Source organism: Talpa occidentalis, unplaced genomic scaffold (assembly GCF_014898055.3).
Source record: "Talpa occidentalis isolate TD23 unplaced genomic scaffold, MPIMG_talOcc4v2.1 talOcc4.2, whole genome shotgun sequence".
In the NCBI taxonomy this organism is placed as follows: domain Eukaryota; kingdom Metazoa; phylum Chordata; class Mammalia; order Eulipotyphla; family Talpidae; genus Talpa; species Talpa occidentalis.
This window is the reverse complement of record NW_023602073.1, coordinates 148,320,563-148,338,008: the sequence shown is the minus strand read 5'-3', so window position 1 is coordinate 148,338,008 and position 17,446 is coordinate 148,320,563. Positions and strand designations below refer to the sequence as shown.

Below are 17,446 nucleotides of genomic sequence, written 5' to 3'. Positions count from 1 at the left end.
CCTCTGTTTTGACGTCTGTCTGTTGAATAATATGAGCACTTCCTTCCTTCCTGATCTTTTATGCATGAAAGAAATAGGACCATCTCTGAATACTTTTCCAACCCTTAAGAAAGTTTGGTACTGACAAGGGTGATCGTGACAGATGATCTTCTTGGGTTGTGTAGAATTTCTTTTCCATCATCAAACACTTCTTTAACTTATTGTTTTAGCTAGAATGTATTACTATTTCCCTCCAAAACCCCAACTCCAGTGAAGTTGCCTGTCTTGGTTCTGTGGAACAATTTGGGCTCTTCTACATTCCTACACTCTCCTGCTGTCTCTTGAATATATTTTCTTCCATCTCTCTGCTAGTCCCTAAAATCTATTCTATTTCCCTTCTCCCACTCCACTTACACAGAAGGTTCTGGGACTCCTCTCTGAGCCTGTTTCTGGCTGAGGAGCACCACAGCTCGAGAAGGAGCCCTGAAATGAAGGCAAAAAGGGTGTCAGGAGAATAAGAAAGGGAGGGAGAAGGTGCGTTCTAGTGACCAGGAAGAGGTTGCCCCTGCCAGGCAACTCTTTAGTAGAAATGGCTATTCGGTCGTTAGAAATGGCTATTCGGTGGGACTGACATTTCTACTGCCTCTTACCTAGAAACTTAACTGGACTGCAACTAAATTTTTCAGATTATTTTATCCTCCACAATTCCTCTCAGTAACAATTAGTCAATAGATGACCAAAATAGACACCATTAGAATTCTTTTTATATAGCAGGGAATAGAATTATATAACCTGGATGCATTCCTGAAATTTCTTTGTGGTTTGGCTTCAGTAAATTACTACTTTACATACAGCTTTTAAAATATATTTAGACTTAAGTTTAGAGAGTGAGAACCACTTGTGTAAACATCATTGAATACCATTCTTTTAATGAATGGGATAATGTTATTTATGTTCTTTCTTCACTTCCTCTGGAAAGTCCATTTCTTTTGGAAAGGCTTTAACTGATATTGTACTCACCTTGAAAAGTGAAAAGGAATTTACTTTAGTGTATTTTAACTCAACCACAAAATTCTCATTATTGCTTCTGAGAACTGCTTGGCCCAAACCTCTGAGTTCAGTATTTTTTAATTAGACTACCTGTCTTAAAATAGAAAATGGCAATGCATAGATCACTGCAGTTGAGAATAATTATGTTTAAAGGATTAGCTTAACCCTTATTTTATTTATGCTTTCATGGAGAAAATCCTGTATTTCTCTTTTTTTCCTTTCTTTTGAAGAACATTATTGCAGTTAGTATTTCAGAGAAGCAGTGATTGAGGCGGGAACCAATGACAAAGCGCTTCCTGAGCTAGTGTGAGGAGACTGAATTGACCCAGTGGGCAGCGAGGGTGGGAAATGCTTTGAAGGACTGAGGCAAAGCAGTCACCTGATCACATTTGTCATAGATGACAGGTTGGCGGTAGGGGTGGAAATGGACCAGAAGGACTGGGGTAATCCTGGTCAGAAAATAATGAAGGCCAAGGACCAATACAGTAAAAATGGTCCCTGTTCAACTCTAAGTTTTTACTCTGAACTAATTGTGCTATCATTAGACTCATTTACTGGTGATTGTATAAAGACTTGGCCTCATAAAGAAGGGAAACTGGAGGTTCTTTTGCAACCCTGTCATTTTACAAATGGCAAAACCTAAAGCCTAAGGAAAGGGATGGTCCTCCAAATCAGTGTGTTTCTAGCAGAGCTGGAGCTTGCACCCAAGACTCCTGATGGCAAAGCCAAAGCTTTGCCTATGCACAACCCACCTGTCCTACCTGTCGCTGCTAAACCCTTGTCCAAGCCTGTGCCCACATGGTGGTTGATGGCACAGAGTGTGACACTGGCCCACTTACTCTTTTCCTCCAGGGAACTGATACCCAATTCTTCAAAATGACATTTTTGCAACTTTCTCTATTCTTCCCAAATAGACATTCTTGCCCATCACATCCAGAAGGTGATCTTGTCACTTACTTGCCAGGGAAGATGGAAATCACTCAGGTTCACTCTAGACCACTGCCTGTTACTCCTTCTAATCCTCCAGTCACTGTCACTTGCCCCTTACTGCAATAACAAAAGTGTCCTGAGCTTATTTAATGCTAGGTCTGGGACCCCAGGTCCTGGTTCCTCCCCTCTTTTCAGAGATACCATTGATTATATTCCCTGTTCTTGTCATTGCAACGCCTCCTTCTCTCAAAGATTGTGTCCTGTCAGCATCTATGACAACATCTTGACTTTCCCATTTGAGACCCCACTGAGACCCCCTGTGCAGGGAGCATGGTGCACATGGCATTTTGCACACAGTGTTTTACTGAAGGGCTATTTGTGAATAAGCACCATGTGCGTGGCCATGGGCGTTCTGACATGCACAGAAGAATTGGGGCCTCCTAAGATCCTGATGGAGAAACAGATGCTAAGCAAGTATCTGAACTTGCCGGGCACTTAGGTGGGGAAGTGCAATTCTAACTGCTGTTATGTCCGAAGGTGCCATGTTTGAGCTTCTTCGTTGGCACTGGATTTTAGTTTCATAGTGAAATGTGCTGTATGTCTTCTCCCTGGCATTTCTGTGCTCTGCCACTGCCCTGCTCTGGGGTGTATTTACCTCCATTATCATACAATAAATGGCCATACTGTATAATTTGCATCTCTAAGTATCCAACCTGAACATATGCCTAAACAGAGCCCGAAGAAAGAAGAATCTGCTTATAGAATTGGGAAGGAGAAACCACATCCACAATGTTTGTGAAATAAAATATAGTCTCTAATAAATAACCATGTTTAATACCATGAGAACTTGCAAGATGGATTGAAGGAAATCCTAATGGTTTTCTGTGAAAGAAAAACCAAAAGCATCATGCAGATAAAGTGTTCTAAGTTCAGCCTCCTTGGCAGTCACTGTCAGTGTGAACCTTTTGACGTCAACAAAATAACTGTGTAAGCCTGGACGGGCGGTGCCAAGACAGGTTTCATAAAAAGGAGTTTCCTCAAGGGCAGAGTTAAAATGACAAGGTTTCTTTGCATATGTCAATTATCACCCTCCTGTTTTCCTCATGGACTTCATAATTCAATGTTAGCCTTCCCCCTCCTTTTAGAAGTAAAAACAGTCCACAGGAGCAAAGCAAATGTTTCCAGAAAAGTGAGAGGCTGAGAGGCTGAGGACCATGTAGGTGAATAAATCATCGGTAGTGAATGGAAAGGCTTTTATTGGAAATCTGCCCTCCGTGTTCGTGTTTCCTTTTTTCCCCTTGAACCTGAAAACTCATTGAAATATCCTTAACATGAATGTTAAATGAGAACTCTGCAATATATTTGGTCATTCATTTGAAAAAAAAAAAAACCTTACATGTCAAAACCTGTTTTTCTTGACGGATGGGGACAGTTTTTTAAAAAGGCCTTCAGTGAAAGGAAATTACCTTTCTAAATATAACATACTAAAATGATGTAACAGTTTTTTCCATATGTTGTCTGAGTAAAAGGAGTGTTTTTGCAGAAGCCTGATTTTTTTAAGAATAAAATCATTACTTCACCCTTAAATAATCAGGCAATCACAAATTTAGATTTTTGAAACTATCTCCCAAAATGTTAGTTTATTAAATAACTAACCCAAGGAAACATGATATCTTCAGTTTCCCTTGACGAACATGTATTTTACTTACAAGAAAGTCTAACTTGAAAAGCCACATCTGAATTCTGTTCATGTAAGGGAATTTCACTATGTTGATTAACATTGTTCATTTTTGTCGCTTGCAAACACAGTCTGAATTGCTTAAAGTGATTGATCTGGATTGAAAGAAGCTCTTAGATGTTAGTCTGTGCTGGTCTATACATGGTGTTGCTTATGAAATTGTTCTGCTTAGAAATGTCATCCATTTTTTGACTTCTTCCATTTCATTAAGAACAAAATCTGCCAAAACCCTATAAACTTTCAGAGCCTCCTTCCTTTTTCTTATTCATGTCTGGACTTGACGCTCTTTGGAAAGTCTTGCCTTACCCATGATCTCTCTCCCCTGGTGTGCTACCAAGCCCCCAACTTTAATATTGCTGTTTGTATTTTTTATGGTTTCAAGAGCACATGGTAACCGAAGCCACCCCTGGGCAGTGTCACAGCCCCCTCAGCACACTCCCTGGTGGGTCTTCTGTCCTGGGAATTCAGGGCCTGAGGCCTTGGGACAGTCTCATGCTGGGTGCATTCAAGACATTTTAGGGGTGGGGCAGGTTGCCTGGGTGATAAGGAGGTGAGTTAGGAATGTATCGATCATTGCATTCTAAAACTTGTAATCCAGCTGCTGTCAGCTCTGTTCTCTGGTAAGCATCCCTGCAAAGCTTGCCTTCTTGGGATGAGACTGGTATTCCTCGTTGTGATCCTACTGCCAGTATCCACACTTGAGTGAAGGTCATTCACTCAAGAACCATCCGCTACTTCACATGTTGCCCAGGGTCACCTCCAACACTGAAAACTCAAGGGAGATGGTATTGGAATCCTCAGTCCTATGTGGCCAGCTATTAGGCCCACTTTTCTGTAAAAATGTAAAAGGGACATTTTTGCATTTTACAAACAAGAAATGTGAGGAAGCAGTCACCCACTAAACACATGATCTCTGATTAACTAGTAGAATTAATAATCTCTTGTCAAGTAACTATGCCAACATGTTATTATCTTAAAAAAATAAATGGGAAATGAAAAACTCTAAGGTCTGGACAATCAAAATCTGCTGTGCAGAGTCCTTATAGTCCTTTGGGTTCTTTTATTGAAAACTCATAGCCAGTTTACCATGAAATACAGTCTGTATTTGGGCAGCATTCAATATCAGTGCAGATAGAACTTTAAGTCCTCCGAGTACTGGTGTGTGTTCCTGTGCAACCCAGGAATTGATACGAAGTAAAAACTGAACTTGTCTTAAAACTTCAATCCTTTCCTGAGTGTTCTGCATGCAGCATGAAGTGCCCGATGAGACTTGGGGGCCTGCAATAGAACATTAGGATCGAGGGAATAGAGCCTACATCTTGACAATTTTTTTCCCAATCTGTCTGTTAAAATGCTCCTGCAAACAATTCAAACTTATTAAAAATTGCCTTATGTATGTAGCTTTCCCAATGAGTTTCCAAGAACCATCCATTTTGTAACATGAGATGTTTTCCTTGGAGATGCTGATTTATCCACTTGGTAATCCCATGCCTGGCACAGTGCCTGCTCTATATCAGACCTTCACTACATAATCTAATCAAATTGTGGGTAGAACGAGTGTATTTCCTATTGGGAAACCAATTACTGTTAGTTGTTAAAGGATCTGGATCCCTTCCCCACTCTCCACTTCCATATTCCAGGGTTTTATTCTAAAATTGTTAGACCCACTAGAATTCTTTCAAAACAAGAAATGGCCAGCTGGAGATATCAAATCAGAATTGACATTGATTTGAGTTTTCAAGGAAAGCTCTAGAATTTCTGCCATTGGAGGTTCCAATGAAAATGGAAATGTGTATCTCTACATAATAAATCTTAAATACTTAAAGAATGAATCCTTAAATACTAAAGAATGAAATACTGAAATACTTAAAGAATGAAACCAAGTCTAAGGTATTTAAATAATCATGCATGACTGAAAAATCCAAGTGATTGTTTAACACTCTTATTAAAATGTTTGATCATTTCAATTCTGTCCTCTTCCCACCTCCATCAACTGGAGCCCTGTACAGCCTGGCTTGCAGTAAGAAAAAAAGGAAACAGCCTAAAAACCAAAGGTAGAACATATAAATATATCACAAGTTATCCAATGAAATGCAATGAAATATTGTCCATCATGCAAATAATTTTACTATATAGTTAGCAAAACAATAGGGAGGAATCACACACAGGGCAGTGAATGGGAGAAAGCAAGTTACATTGGATGGTACAAAAGTCTACGGTGAGCTGCATTTATAGCTCAAAAGCACACAAAATTTATCAAAATGGGATTCTTTCACATGGCTCATTTTCAGACCCCACCTGTCTGCAGAATGGCTGCCTCAAATCTCTAAATCCTCTCTCATCCACGTCTTGTAGGAGTAGGAAAAGCTCTATTTCTCTAGTAATTTAAATAAATATCCCAAATTAGATCTTATTGGTACTGATGGGTGTGGCTTGGGCCATGTGCCTACTCATGATACGATTCCTGGGTCAGGGAGGGGAAACAGGATGAATAACTTAGCCTAGTTAATGTCGCTCGGCACACAGGGGTAGGAGAGGGACAGGGATTGGCTGCCAGCAGGAGGGTGAGTGGATACACAGCTTCTAAAACAGCAGATGACATTATTCTGCCCACTCTTAGAAGCCAGTTTAAGGTTTGTCTTACACTAGCTGTGGTTACTTGCTTATGGTCTCTGGCTGACACCAGGCCGCTCCATGCAGGACAGGTAGAAGCAAGAAAGGGGTTTTTATATCTCAGTGGCTCTGAGTCACAAATGACTTCACATTGCCATGCCAGAATGGACAGATGTGGGGGGCGCTCCAGGGAGAAGGGTGTAGAGCAAATATAGGACTCAGGTCCAAAAACAGGGCTTCCTCTTGGATTTACAGGATCAAATTGCATATCCCCTCAAAAAATACTCACTTTGCTTTTGTCTCTTTGACCACTTCTGTTACTGATTTAAATAATACTTTCTAGATAGTTATGGGATGAACATTGGAAGATTTGCTCTTTTTCAACATTATTACCAGTCTGACTTGATAGTCTACACTGGTAGAAAGTCTATGATTTCTGAAAATCTCTTACTTTGCTCCTTCTATGAACGCGCAAATGTTTTACCCAAGAAATAAAGATAACTGATTTCATGCTTATTAGCAAATCTTTGGTGTTCCCCTATTTCAAATAGTTGACATTTTAGGGAAAAATATTTATGCTTTGGGTCTTTGCACAATCATTATGCAACTTTGTGGTGTGAACCACCCCAACTCTGTTCATTAACGGCTGCTTTTACATGTGCACCTATGGAGGTGTGGAAAGTATCCTCCAAGTTATATAGTTATGCCAATAACTGACAAGTTAATAAAATTTGAGAGGAAAAGGCTGTTTTTACCTAGTCACTGGGTATCGTGGGCCTCCAGAGCCAGCAGAGCTTTTATCCTGTCCTACGCATGAAGGACAAAGTTGGATCCTTTGTGGGCAATTTTCATTAACATTCATTCTAGAATAACTAGGATGGATTACATAGTTATTGTCAGGGACACATAACTTTCGGGGTCTTTCCTCACTCTGTTGTCTGAAAATGAAAGGTAAGTTTATCTCAGACACTACGGTGAAGGAACATGGCAATATATTGAACTTGGGTCTCTCCTTTTTATAATACCAACCCTGACATTTTGTTACTTTTATTCTCAAATTCACCTTGGTTGTGATGTAACTTATTTTAAATATCACTCAGCATGTATTCCAGACTGTAAGTTTAACATTGTTCTTTGGCCAAAAACAATAATAACACTATCAGCCTCTTCTCATCACAAAAATAGCATCTTTCCGTGGCTACTTACAACATTTCGCCCACCTTCAAAATTGTCCTGAAGTACTGTGGGTTTCTTTCTCACATCAAATTCTATTTGTATTTAATGCCAGAGCACAATATATTGGTGGATTTTGCACTTAAGGCCGGATAATCAAATATCCTTAATGTGTTTTTTTTTTTTCTAAAAATTCTCTCTTGAGTTTATAGACCAGCCCTTGAGGTTGGTAAGGATTGACCTATAAATAAACATCGCTGATTGTAAAAGCCTCTTGCTGTTCTTATAATGGTAGTTCCTTCTACTGGTCAAAAAGATAAATTCATTGGCTTACCTCTTATTGAATTTTCTGGCTGGGTGATACTTTTTTTCCCCCTTTCTAAAAAAAAAAAAAAAAAACCTCTATTTTTATCTGTCTTCTGTATTATCATCTATGAGGAAAGTGTTGTCCCCATGTTTTCTAGATAAATTCTTTGCAATGAGCATCATTTTCCTGATTATGACTTGTCATCACGCCCTCCCTTGTCACTCTTTGTGCCTCGCTGCCACCCCTGTGCATAAATTACTGCTTGTCAAGCATATGTGTTTCAGACCATCTTAGGCACCTTTCCTGTTTCCCATAGGATCATTTTCTAGATATTTCTCTGGAGTTTTCCATGTCTTCCCCCTTGTCACCAACTGCTGGTGAAATTGGTCTGCTCATTCCCTTTTACTACTGCACTGGGAGTATCTTTTATTTTACTCCTGACTTTTTAAGAGAAATATTTCCTGTTGTTGTGAGATCTTTTAAAATATGGTGGTAAATGGTCCTTCTATGTCTAGGTTCCTGAGAGTTATCAGACACGTGTGAGATTATCGCTTGCAGTTCTGGCATCCTAGACCATAGGCATCTGTATTGATTTCTTGTGACCTATCAACAGAGCATAATAGACATATTTACAGAATAACCCAATGTATACTCTGTCATTATTTTCATCTACTAGAAAGCAAGTTTTCTGACCACTTTCTTTAGTATTTGGCCATCTTATTTATCTAAGTCAAACAAGTCTCTTATTTTTTTCTGGGTGTGCTTTATCAGGTTGGGTTCTCAGGCCTCTGGCGGCTTATTATGTACACTGAGAACCCCATTTGCTCTACAGCCTAGAAAATCTTTATAGAGTTTGGACATTATCTAACCATTGAAGTAAGTTGTATAATTTTTGTGTTCTTCAGCGTTTATGTTTATACATGTGTCAGCTTTGTTTTGGGGGGTTCAGTTTTACTAGTTAAGTGCCAATTTAGAAAACTATTCCTGTTGAGACGTTCACATTTATTCACAAGGATATTTTATACAGCACTTTCAATTTTTTAGTCTCTTCCATGTGTGGGATATTTTCCTGTAATTTAGCATCTTTTTGGATTTTCAAACTAGATTTGCCTGAAATCTGCCTAGGAGGTATTTCATTCTGCAGTGAGCTGGCTATTGCTTCTTAAATATCAAAACCTATGAATTCTGGCTTTTATTCTTATTTCTGACTGTCCCTTACTTATTGCTGTTTTTGAACTTAAAGTATAAATGTCATTCATTTCTTTGTTCTCTTCAGTTAACAACAGGGGAAAAAAATAGTCACTTGTGTCATAAGAAAACCACCTTGTTTTACTCCTTGTATAAAAATAAAATTATCTCACTTTTATTATATACCCTCACTTATTTCCCCATTTTTGATAACATGATCTAAGATTTTAGACTTAGATGGAGCCAACTATTACCACAAAGTTTTTACTAGGTATATTTTTTAAAGTGTGCACTCTATTTGCTCTATTTGTAGAATAATTCACATTTATTTCCCACCTGCCTGCCTTTCACACTTACCACTAGTACTGCTATTTGACTAGTTTTTCATTCTTTTTGATTTGCCCCTCGAGCAACTGGAATATAGTCTCATAACTTTTGTCATGAAGGTGCCCAGCAAGCAAATTTCTAGCACATTTGTTTTCCCTTCAGAACCTTAACAAACATTGAAATGTCTCTGGTTCTTTTCAAAAGCAGTGACTACAAAAATAGCAATCCCCAGTGGACCAGATGTCAGCATCACCCCATGAACTTCCACCCTGCTCTCACCCCAACTACTTTGTATTTTCTCTCAAGAACTTGAGAGGAACTGGGGTTGAGTGGCCATCGTCTTAGAAAATTGGCCCATCCTGTGAAGGGCTTGTGTCAGATGTGAGACTGTGGTGGTTGCGGCTGAGTAAAACCATGTATTGTCTTCCGCTCCTCTCAGCTACTTCTCTCCTCTGAGTTGGGGAAGTTCTTCCTAGAGTTTGACAAGTACTGGACAAAGGTCTTTGTGCTATTGAAAGTCCAAGTCTCCTCTGAATTTCAAGGGGGAGGGAAAGTCAAGGATTGGGCCTCAGTGACTTTCAAACACCACAGCCTGTAAGTGTTTTTGTTTTTAAATTTTCATTAGAGCTATTGTAAGTCTGTTACAGAGCAGCAGCATAGATGGGGCATTTTCGTGGGGAAATTCTGAGTTTTTTGTATCTTATCTTCCTTTTGTCGCTTAAAATTCCCCCTGATATCTCATCCATATTCCACTAAAATAACTCTAATAAGTAATATTTAAGTAAAAAGCAATTTGTTTTCATGTTTCTACTACAGGTGAAGACGGATGCCAGGAGTCTGAGAACGAAGATATTGGAGAGACTTCCAGGACAAAAGTGAGCTGCTTTCTTTTTTTCACTCAAGTATGAAACATATTGAAAGATGAACATATTCATAATCTCGGTCTATTAGCTATTCTTTAATGACTACACTCTGTCAGCAAAAATTTTCTTGCTTTGAAATATCTGGGAAGACAGAATAGATAATATGGTAATTGAAGGTTGAAATACAAGGATAATGCACTTAAAACACGTGCATGACGAATAAGCCCCTACGTGACCCACTCAGGAGCCACCATCCCAACCCACATGCTCTTGCTCCTGACTTTGTCTTCTAAGTAATATTAAGAAATTCTTTTCATTGGCCAGAAAGGTCATTCCTTGTCCTTTTAAACTGTTTTTTCTTTTTCCTTCAAGATTTAAAGTCTCAATCTAGTTTTGCAGATCTAGCGCTTAAAAAGCCACAATGTATGATAAAAGACCAAGGAAGGGAAGAGAGAGGCCTTTTTTTTTTAGAGCCAAGCAATTATTTCATTCGCTTTCTTTCCCAAGTACCTTAATTTATCATGCTCTGACCACATCACAAGCTATTTGTTCAAGAGTTGGAATGTTGAGCTAATGTTGGTCAATTATGCATCGAATGCACACGCGAAGGGTGGAGGAAATGAAGCCGAAACGGGGCCTGGTCGGCCTGGCGTTCGCACGTTTAGTCCTAAGTTTAGAGTTTCGATTTTACACAAAGCCTTTTCTTTTTCAACAAAACAGTAAAATAAGAACAAAATGAAAAGTTTAAGTGCAACGGGGGTGAGAGTTCTCTTGCCTTTAACTAGCAAAATAATCTTGTTTTATTGGATTCATAAATATTTGATACACTGCATTATTCTTGAAGGACTCGACACTATTACAAAGGCAAATGGTATTTTAATGGCGTAAAGATGACTTTGCTTGTATCAGAGTTCAAAGTTCATCAGTGTTTCATTAACTGGTAAAACAATGGTTTTCTTACCGCAGACCTTCCCTGCTGGCAAGCAAGTCCCAGCAGTCCCTTGGCCTGACTGAAGACTGGAATGCTAAGCAGCACAAAAGTCAGGAGCTTGTGGTCCAGCATTTATCCATTAGGCCCAGAGCCCAGAGCCCAGGATACTGTTTTAATTATAATTTCTTTTTAAAGCAGGAATAAAATGAATATGATAATAATGAAAATATAATAATGAACCCAGCTTGGATTATGTTTTTCTTGATACTCAGGCAGTTGTAAAATGCAGCTTTTAGTACTTTCTACAGAGGCAGGGCCGAAGCGCCGGATCCCACAGGAGGTGTCGTCGTGTGTCCCTGCCTGGGTCACAGTCTTGTCTCTTGCTGATTGGTTGGGGCTGTGAGGTCTCCTAGGTTACTGAGACCCACTGAGCCTCGCAGGTACCTGCCCTGCTTTCCCCAGAAGAGCTTCAGCCCATTTCTTTAGCATTGTATCATTGTGTTGGTGTTCTGAGCATTTCATTTTTCTGGCTTGGGGGGCACCGTGACTCCAACCAATTGTTCCTATTCAGATTGATAAATGGGCTTGGGGTCCCCGATCCTGATTAACTTACCTGCACCCATTTCTTAACTTCCTCATTCAACATGGCCTTATAACATCACATTGTGCTACAACATGGCACGTGACCTTGCATTACACATCAGTGCAGCATCCGGGAGAGGGGCACAACGCTGTGCGTAAGGAGAGAACTGGGCTTTCAGCAGTGAACTTAAGGTCGTCTGCACTGATATTGAGTCTCAGTAATTCACACTGAAAAGCAAGACTTGGGACTCTTTAATATTAATGTTATTTCATGAAGTACCATTTTTTTGCATCCTTGTTAATTTGTTGATAGAAAAGGGTTTCTCCCCTCAGGTGTGGTCACCGTAGCTCTCCTCCACCACAGGCCACTGTGCTCTCCCCACGTGGAAAGCAAGGTTTGACTCAGATTCTTCTGTGGGTTCCTGGAGAACTTTGGCTGGTCCCACCTCATCGCTGCTGTGGGAATCCAGAATTTTCGTTCTTCTGTAGTTGCCGATCTGTGTCACTGACAATACAGCATTTTCTATTACTGTGACTGATCTGATTTTGTTTCTGAAACAGTGGTCTGGGTTTGGAGAAAATACGTGTGTTGGTCTCCAGGAGCAGGACGGCATAAACGGTGCACAGAGCCTCTCCTGAGGGTCACTCGTGAGCTTTCAATGTGTTGCGTGTCTGACCAACTTCCTCTTCAAAATAGGTGACGATTTAATATAAACTCTCTGGGAGCCAGGGCCTCTGCTTGGCTCACTCTTAATATCTAGAAAAAGTCACGTGTGTAAGAGAAGCTCCAATGTTTGCAGCAGAATGAATGAGCCATTGTTCTCCTTTAAAAAAGTTAAACCTTTAGAGTGTTGTGAAGTGTTTTGGGGGCATGTGCATGAACCCCTACTTCCAATTCTCGGACTAGCACAGGTCTGGGCAAATATACAAAGACATATAATCCATCCGTATAAAATGAGAATCCACCGGATAGTTACATTTATATTATATCATCCTATTAATCAGCCAGGTTATTAATATTATAAGAGCTGTCTTCTCCTGGATAGCAGGACAGTATACATCTTTGGCCACCACTTAATCAGATTAAGCTAGAAAAGCAAGAGAATTCTAGAGAGACATGCCCCTCTCTCCAGCTCTTGACGTGTAGAGGTGTAAATGGAAGGACTCAACCAAGCTTTGTTAGCATTACTTGATTTAAGTGGTTCTGATTTGCAAAAACTTTTGAAAAATCGGAGGAGGACAGGCCTGTTTGGCATGGTTTGTTGACACCAGAAGGGGAATTCTTCTGTTGGTACCACCTGAGTGTATGTGTGTGATTCAGCATCAAATGAGCTATCACCAAAAAAAAAAATAATAATAATAATAATAATGCCTGTGGGTACATGCATATTGACCTATTTTTGCCCTTCCATTTTGTCCTCAGTGCCTTATGTCCATCACAGGGTCGAGCGACCTGGGGAACAGAAAGATGCCAGCTAGACATTCCCAGGCAGGTGCCAGGCACTGCAGTGACCAGGGTATCTTGATTTGTACTGGTCTTGCTAGAAGTTTCCAAATCCCTAAAACTGTCAGGTTGGGAAAGAAGACAGTGCTTTTAGGGGAGATGTCAAAGATCAGATGTGGTGTGCCTCCCCCCACTGGATTTGCCATTACTCAGCACTGCTGCCACGGTGTATTGTGGCCCTACTATGTGACCGTGCTCTTCTCTGGAGGGTGAGCATCACCCTCATTTCTTTCATCCACACCTGGCAACTATTACTGCCCCACCATGAGCATTTGTAGGCTGTGCACAACCCCAGGGCACCTGGAAATGTGTTGTCTTCAAGCTGAAGTCTTTGTGAGACTAGAATGTGGCCTGTTACTCCTCAAACTTGCAACTACACAGAGAAGGTTCACTCGGGAGGAATGGACACTGTCCAGCCCTTCACATGTCCTATAAGTGACATTGCCCCCAGGGCCCTGTAAGTGTCTGACTTAGGGCTGATAGATTTGTCAGATGGCAGCTAATAAAAGTATTATCAGTGGTTTACAGCATAACTGATTCACACTGTGAATAAATAAGTGGTTATATTGAGCTCGCCTTTGCTAGCAATCCAGCCATCGTGTGATTCTTGACCCAGAGCTGGAGGACAGCGTGCTGTGGGAGATCTTTACGAGGTCGAGACACTTTGCTTCAATCTCTTCCCATGCACAAACCCTGATTATCTCTTGACATGGCGATACCGTGAAAATGATTGTTTTTAATGTAGAATCAGTGATTAAAGATATTATACTGGCTAAATATAGCACAAAATTACAGCTTGTACAGAATGGCTTTAAGCATTGAGCATCTCCTCCATTAAAAATCTCTCCTGTTGAAGAGTTGTGAGATGCTTGCACAACAGTGTGGATGCACACTTAAAAGTGATGAAGGTGATAAGTTTTATGTTATATGTATTTGACTAAAATGAACTTTTTTTAAATTAAAAAAGTCTCGGGCCTCCCCGGTGGCGCAGCGGTTGAGCGCTGGGTTGCGAAGCTGCCCACAGCCTCTGCAGCACCGGTTCGATCCCCGGCTGCTCCCCGGCCACCAGAGGAGGGTCCCGCATGGCGCGCAGACCTCTCCTGCCGCCCGCTGCTCCCCTCAGCAGTGTCCTTCGGTCCTTCTGCCTGCTCTGCTCCCCGCTCTGGCTCTGGTGGATTCTCTCACCCTCCCGCGCTTCTGACTGTACCCAGTGCTTGTATAAATAAATAAATAAATAAATCTTAAAAAAAAAAATTAAAAAATCTCCTTAGACGTTTGCACGCCTTAAACTGGCCTAGAGACTGAATGTCCTTTGAAGGTGGGGAGAAGGCAGGTTCCTTAGTATAGGTCCTTTGTTACAGCTGGTGAACAGAGCAAGGGAATCTCCAGCCATTCTTGAGAGGAAAAGGATATAAGTTTGTTGCTTTTTTTTTAATTTTAATAATAATAAGGACTTGTTTTCTCGCAAAGGGGTGACCTTTGGAGTGAGGAACTAGTTCCTATTCTTGGCATTCAGCACTGGGGGATTCTTAGGACGGTATGTCCTCAGCTTTGTAAAATTATGGTAATAGTTTTCTGTCAAAAACAAGGAGGGGGAGGGGACTTCATAGTCCAGTCACTTTGGGACTGAAGCAAAGTTCAGTGAGTTCCCTTCTCTGGAGAGCCTTGCCACGCTGCCCTGCACTAAATACCCTCAACAGGCAGTGTTGCAGGTGGGACTTCTCAAACTTTGGGCCTAGGGAGCCCCTCTTCCTTCCCCACACCCTCTACTGCCTTCTAGTTCTCTAACCTGTTAGTTACTGTGATCGACCCTGGAAGGGAGTTTGGCGACTGCAAATTTCCGGACAAGTATAGGAGGGAGGACGTGAGCCACACGAACATGGAGGTCAGTTACAGGAAGAAATATAACAAGGTGAAGCCGACTTGTGCCCTGTCCCTTTAGGAAGCGCTGGGGGAGGACATTTGGAGGCCACATCCCCATTTAATAGCTCCATGCACCCCATCTGGATAACCAGTAATGGAGCCTGCCCTGGATTTTGCCCTCACCTCTTGCTGTCCCCCCGGACTGTCCTCTATGGCTCATGTATAAAACTTGGGGCATCTTAAAGAATTTAGCCACTGGGTCAAGGATCAGCAAACGATGACACTCACTCAGTCATCGGACATTCTAATGTGGAAGAAAGCCACCGTAGCTCTCAAGCTACCTCCAATCTAGTAACATTTGATAGATTTTAATGCGGTCCATATGCCACCGATGACTGGGAGAGAAGTAGCATAAAATTACTTAGTGTAAGGTGTTCTGAAAACATCATTAAAAGCGACCTGTTTCAGGATACCCCTTTTCTAAGTGAATGCCCACTGTGATTGAAGCACTAAGAATTCTAAGTGAAGCAAAGGCAAGAAAACAAGCCTCTGTCTGTCCTTTGAAGGGCTATAAAGTGTGTCAGAGAAGGCAAAACACGTCTGCAGACAACATATCTGCAAAGCCACATGTCGTGAAAGGTGACAGCAGAAACTTAGAGAACCGAAGGAGGTAGAAAGGGAACCCAGAGACATACTCTATCAATCGCCCCCTGGTGAATGTTCTGTGTCTGAAAATAATGCTTGTTTCCCACTGCTTGTGAACAAAGCTGTCAGTTAAATCAGAGTCGTGTATCCTTTCTTAATTTTGTCTCTATTTTGACTTGCCTCTTCTAAGAAAGCCCTTTTGGAATCTCATTGTTGGTGAATTTTTTTTTTCTTCAGTTCTCCGTTTTTCCTTTGATGTTCAAAGCTCTGTGTTGGGCACAGAAACGTTAACAAATTCTTCACTTGCAACCTAGCTAGGTACAAATGGTCTGGCTAGGCTGCGGTCTCCCCACGCGGTGTGGCCTCTCGGAGGACCACTGACGGTTGTGTCTTTAACGTCTGCAGCTGGTGATGGGGCTTGGCTAGACCCGAGGGGCTCACTCAGAGACCCTCTAATAAGCACGGAAAGGCTGTCACATAAAATGTCCAAAGAACCAGATACGCCGCTGGGGCCAGATCTGCTTTTAGCCGCTGTAGATAATGAATTCAGTGTCTGGAACAGAAATTAATTGTCTTATCTGAGAAGCCTGAAGAAGCAATGGACTGGACTCAGCAAGCTTGAGAAGTCAGGGAAGCAGAATGACCCACAGTGACTGGAGGTTGACTGAAGAACGCAGGGTACCCCCACCTCCGCCAGCGCCTCCTTCCTATCTGCCTGCAAGATCTCCCCCATTGTGACTTCAGTTGCGTTTGCTAAGCTACACATACTTTAAGAAATCTGTGTTTTATTGCCTGATGCCACCGAGCTTTTTGTAGGCCTTAAAGAAAGCCTGTTCTGGAAGAAGATTACATTCGTGATAAAGACTTTCCAGAGTCAAGTCGGGTTTTAAAGCAACCATTGTGTTTTAAAATCCAAAGAGGCGGCGCTGCCACTGATCTTAAGTCCTGCATTAAGGAGGGTATTTTCTTTTAATTTTCTTTGTCTCCAAAAATCTGGAGTCTGGTTTCTTAAAATGTTGTAACTTCATATCTATTGCTTTGATTTGTGAAGCACATTCAGAGAGTAGCGATTTCACGGGTCCTCAGAAACTGAGTGTTATGGCCACAGCCTCTTAGTCAGATGGTTGCCAGACCATCTTTTCCATCTCTTCCTCATTCTCTTCCCTCAGTTCTAACTCTTTTTGGGTGTTTTTAATTAGGAATCTGCCAATCACCTCTAAGGTCACTTTGTCTTGATGTACCTCCTAACTTCTCTTGGAGGAATGAAGATATTTTTGTGTAGACTTATCACTTCAAATATATTTGGTGTCTCTCTCTTGTCTCATCACTTCAAATATATTTAGTATCGCTCTTCCTCCACTCCCTAGCCCTAGCCTTGATTCAGATTTGTCACCAAATCTCACTAAATTCATCTTCCCAACTGTGTCATCCCTTCTCCATTTCTGCCTCCTTCATTAAAAAGAAGAACATTTGAGCACTGACTACAAACTACACACTATGCATACTTGTTCTTACTCAATTCTTGTAGCTTTGTGCAGTTATTATCATTCATTGAATTCTATAAGGTTACGGGGTAGAAAATTTCAGAAATTCAAGGCATTGCCTGAAGTCACACTATAATAATTATTTTCTGTCATGTTATAAGTACCCTTCCTCTGCCCTGGAATGTGAGGTGCCAACTGTGCCATGTGCACCCCAGATTCCCACAGCAAAGCCCAGGGACCTGATGGTCTTTGTCTCTGATAATTCTGAA

At 41.1% G+C, this 17,446-nt stretch overlaps 1 protein-coding gene across 1 annotated transcript in view; it reads left to right on the top strand.

Moving 5' to 3' along the window:
* Positions 1-17,446, top strand: part of PLEKHG1 (pleckstrin homology and RhoGEF domain containing G1) — a 197,203-nt gene that overhangs the window by 42,628 nt on the left and 137,129 nt on the right. The window contains exon 2 of the mRNA XM_054697956.1: positions 10,122-10,180. The gene's annotated coding sequence lies outside the window, so the exon portion shown is untranslated. The remainder of the gene's footprint in view (positions 1-10,121; positions 10,181-17,446) is intronic.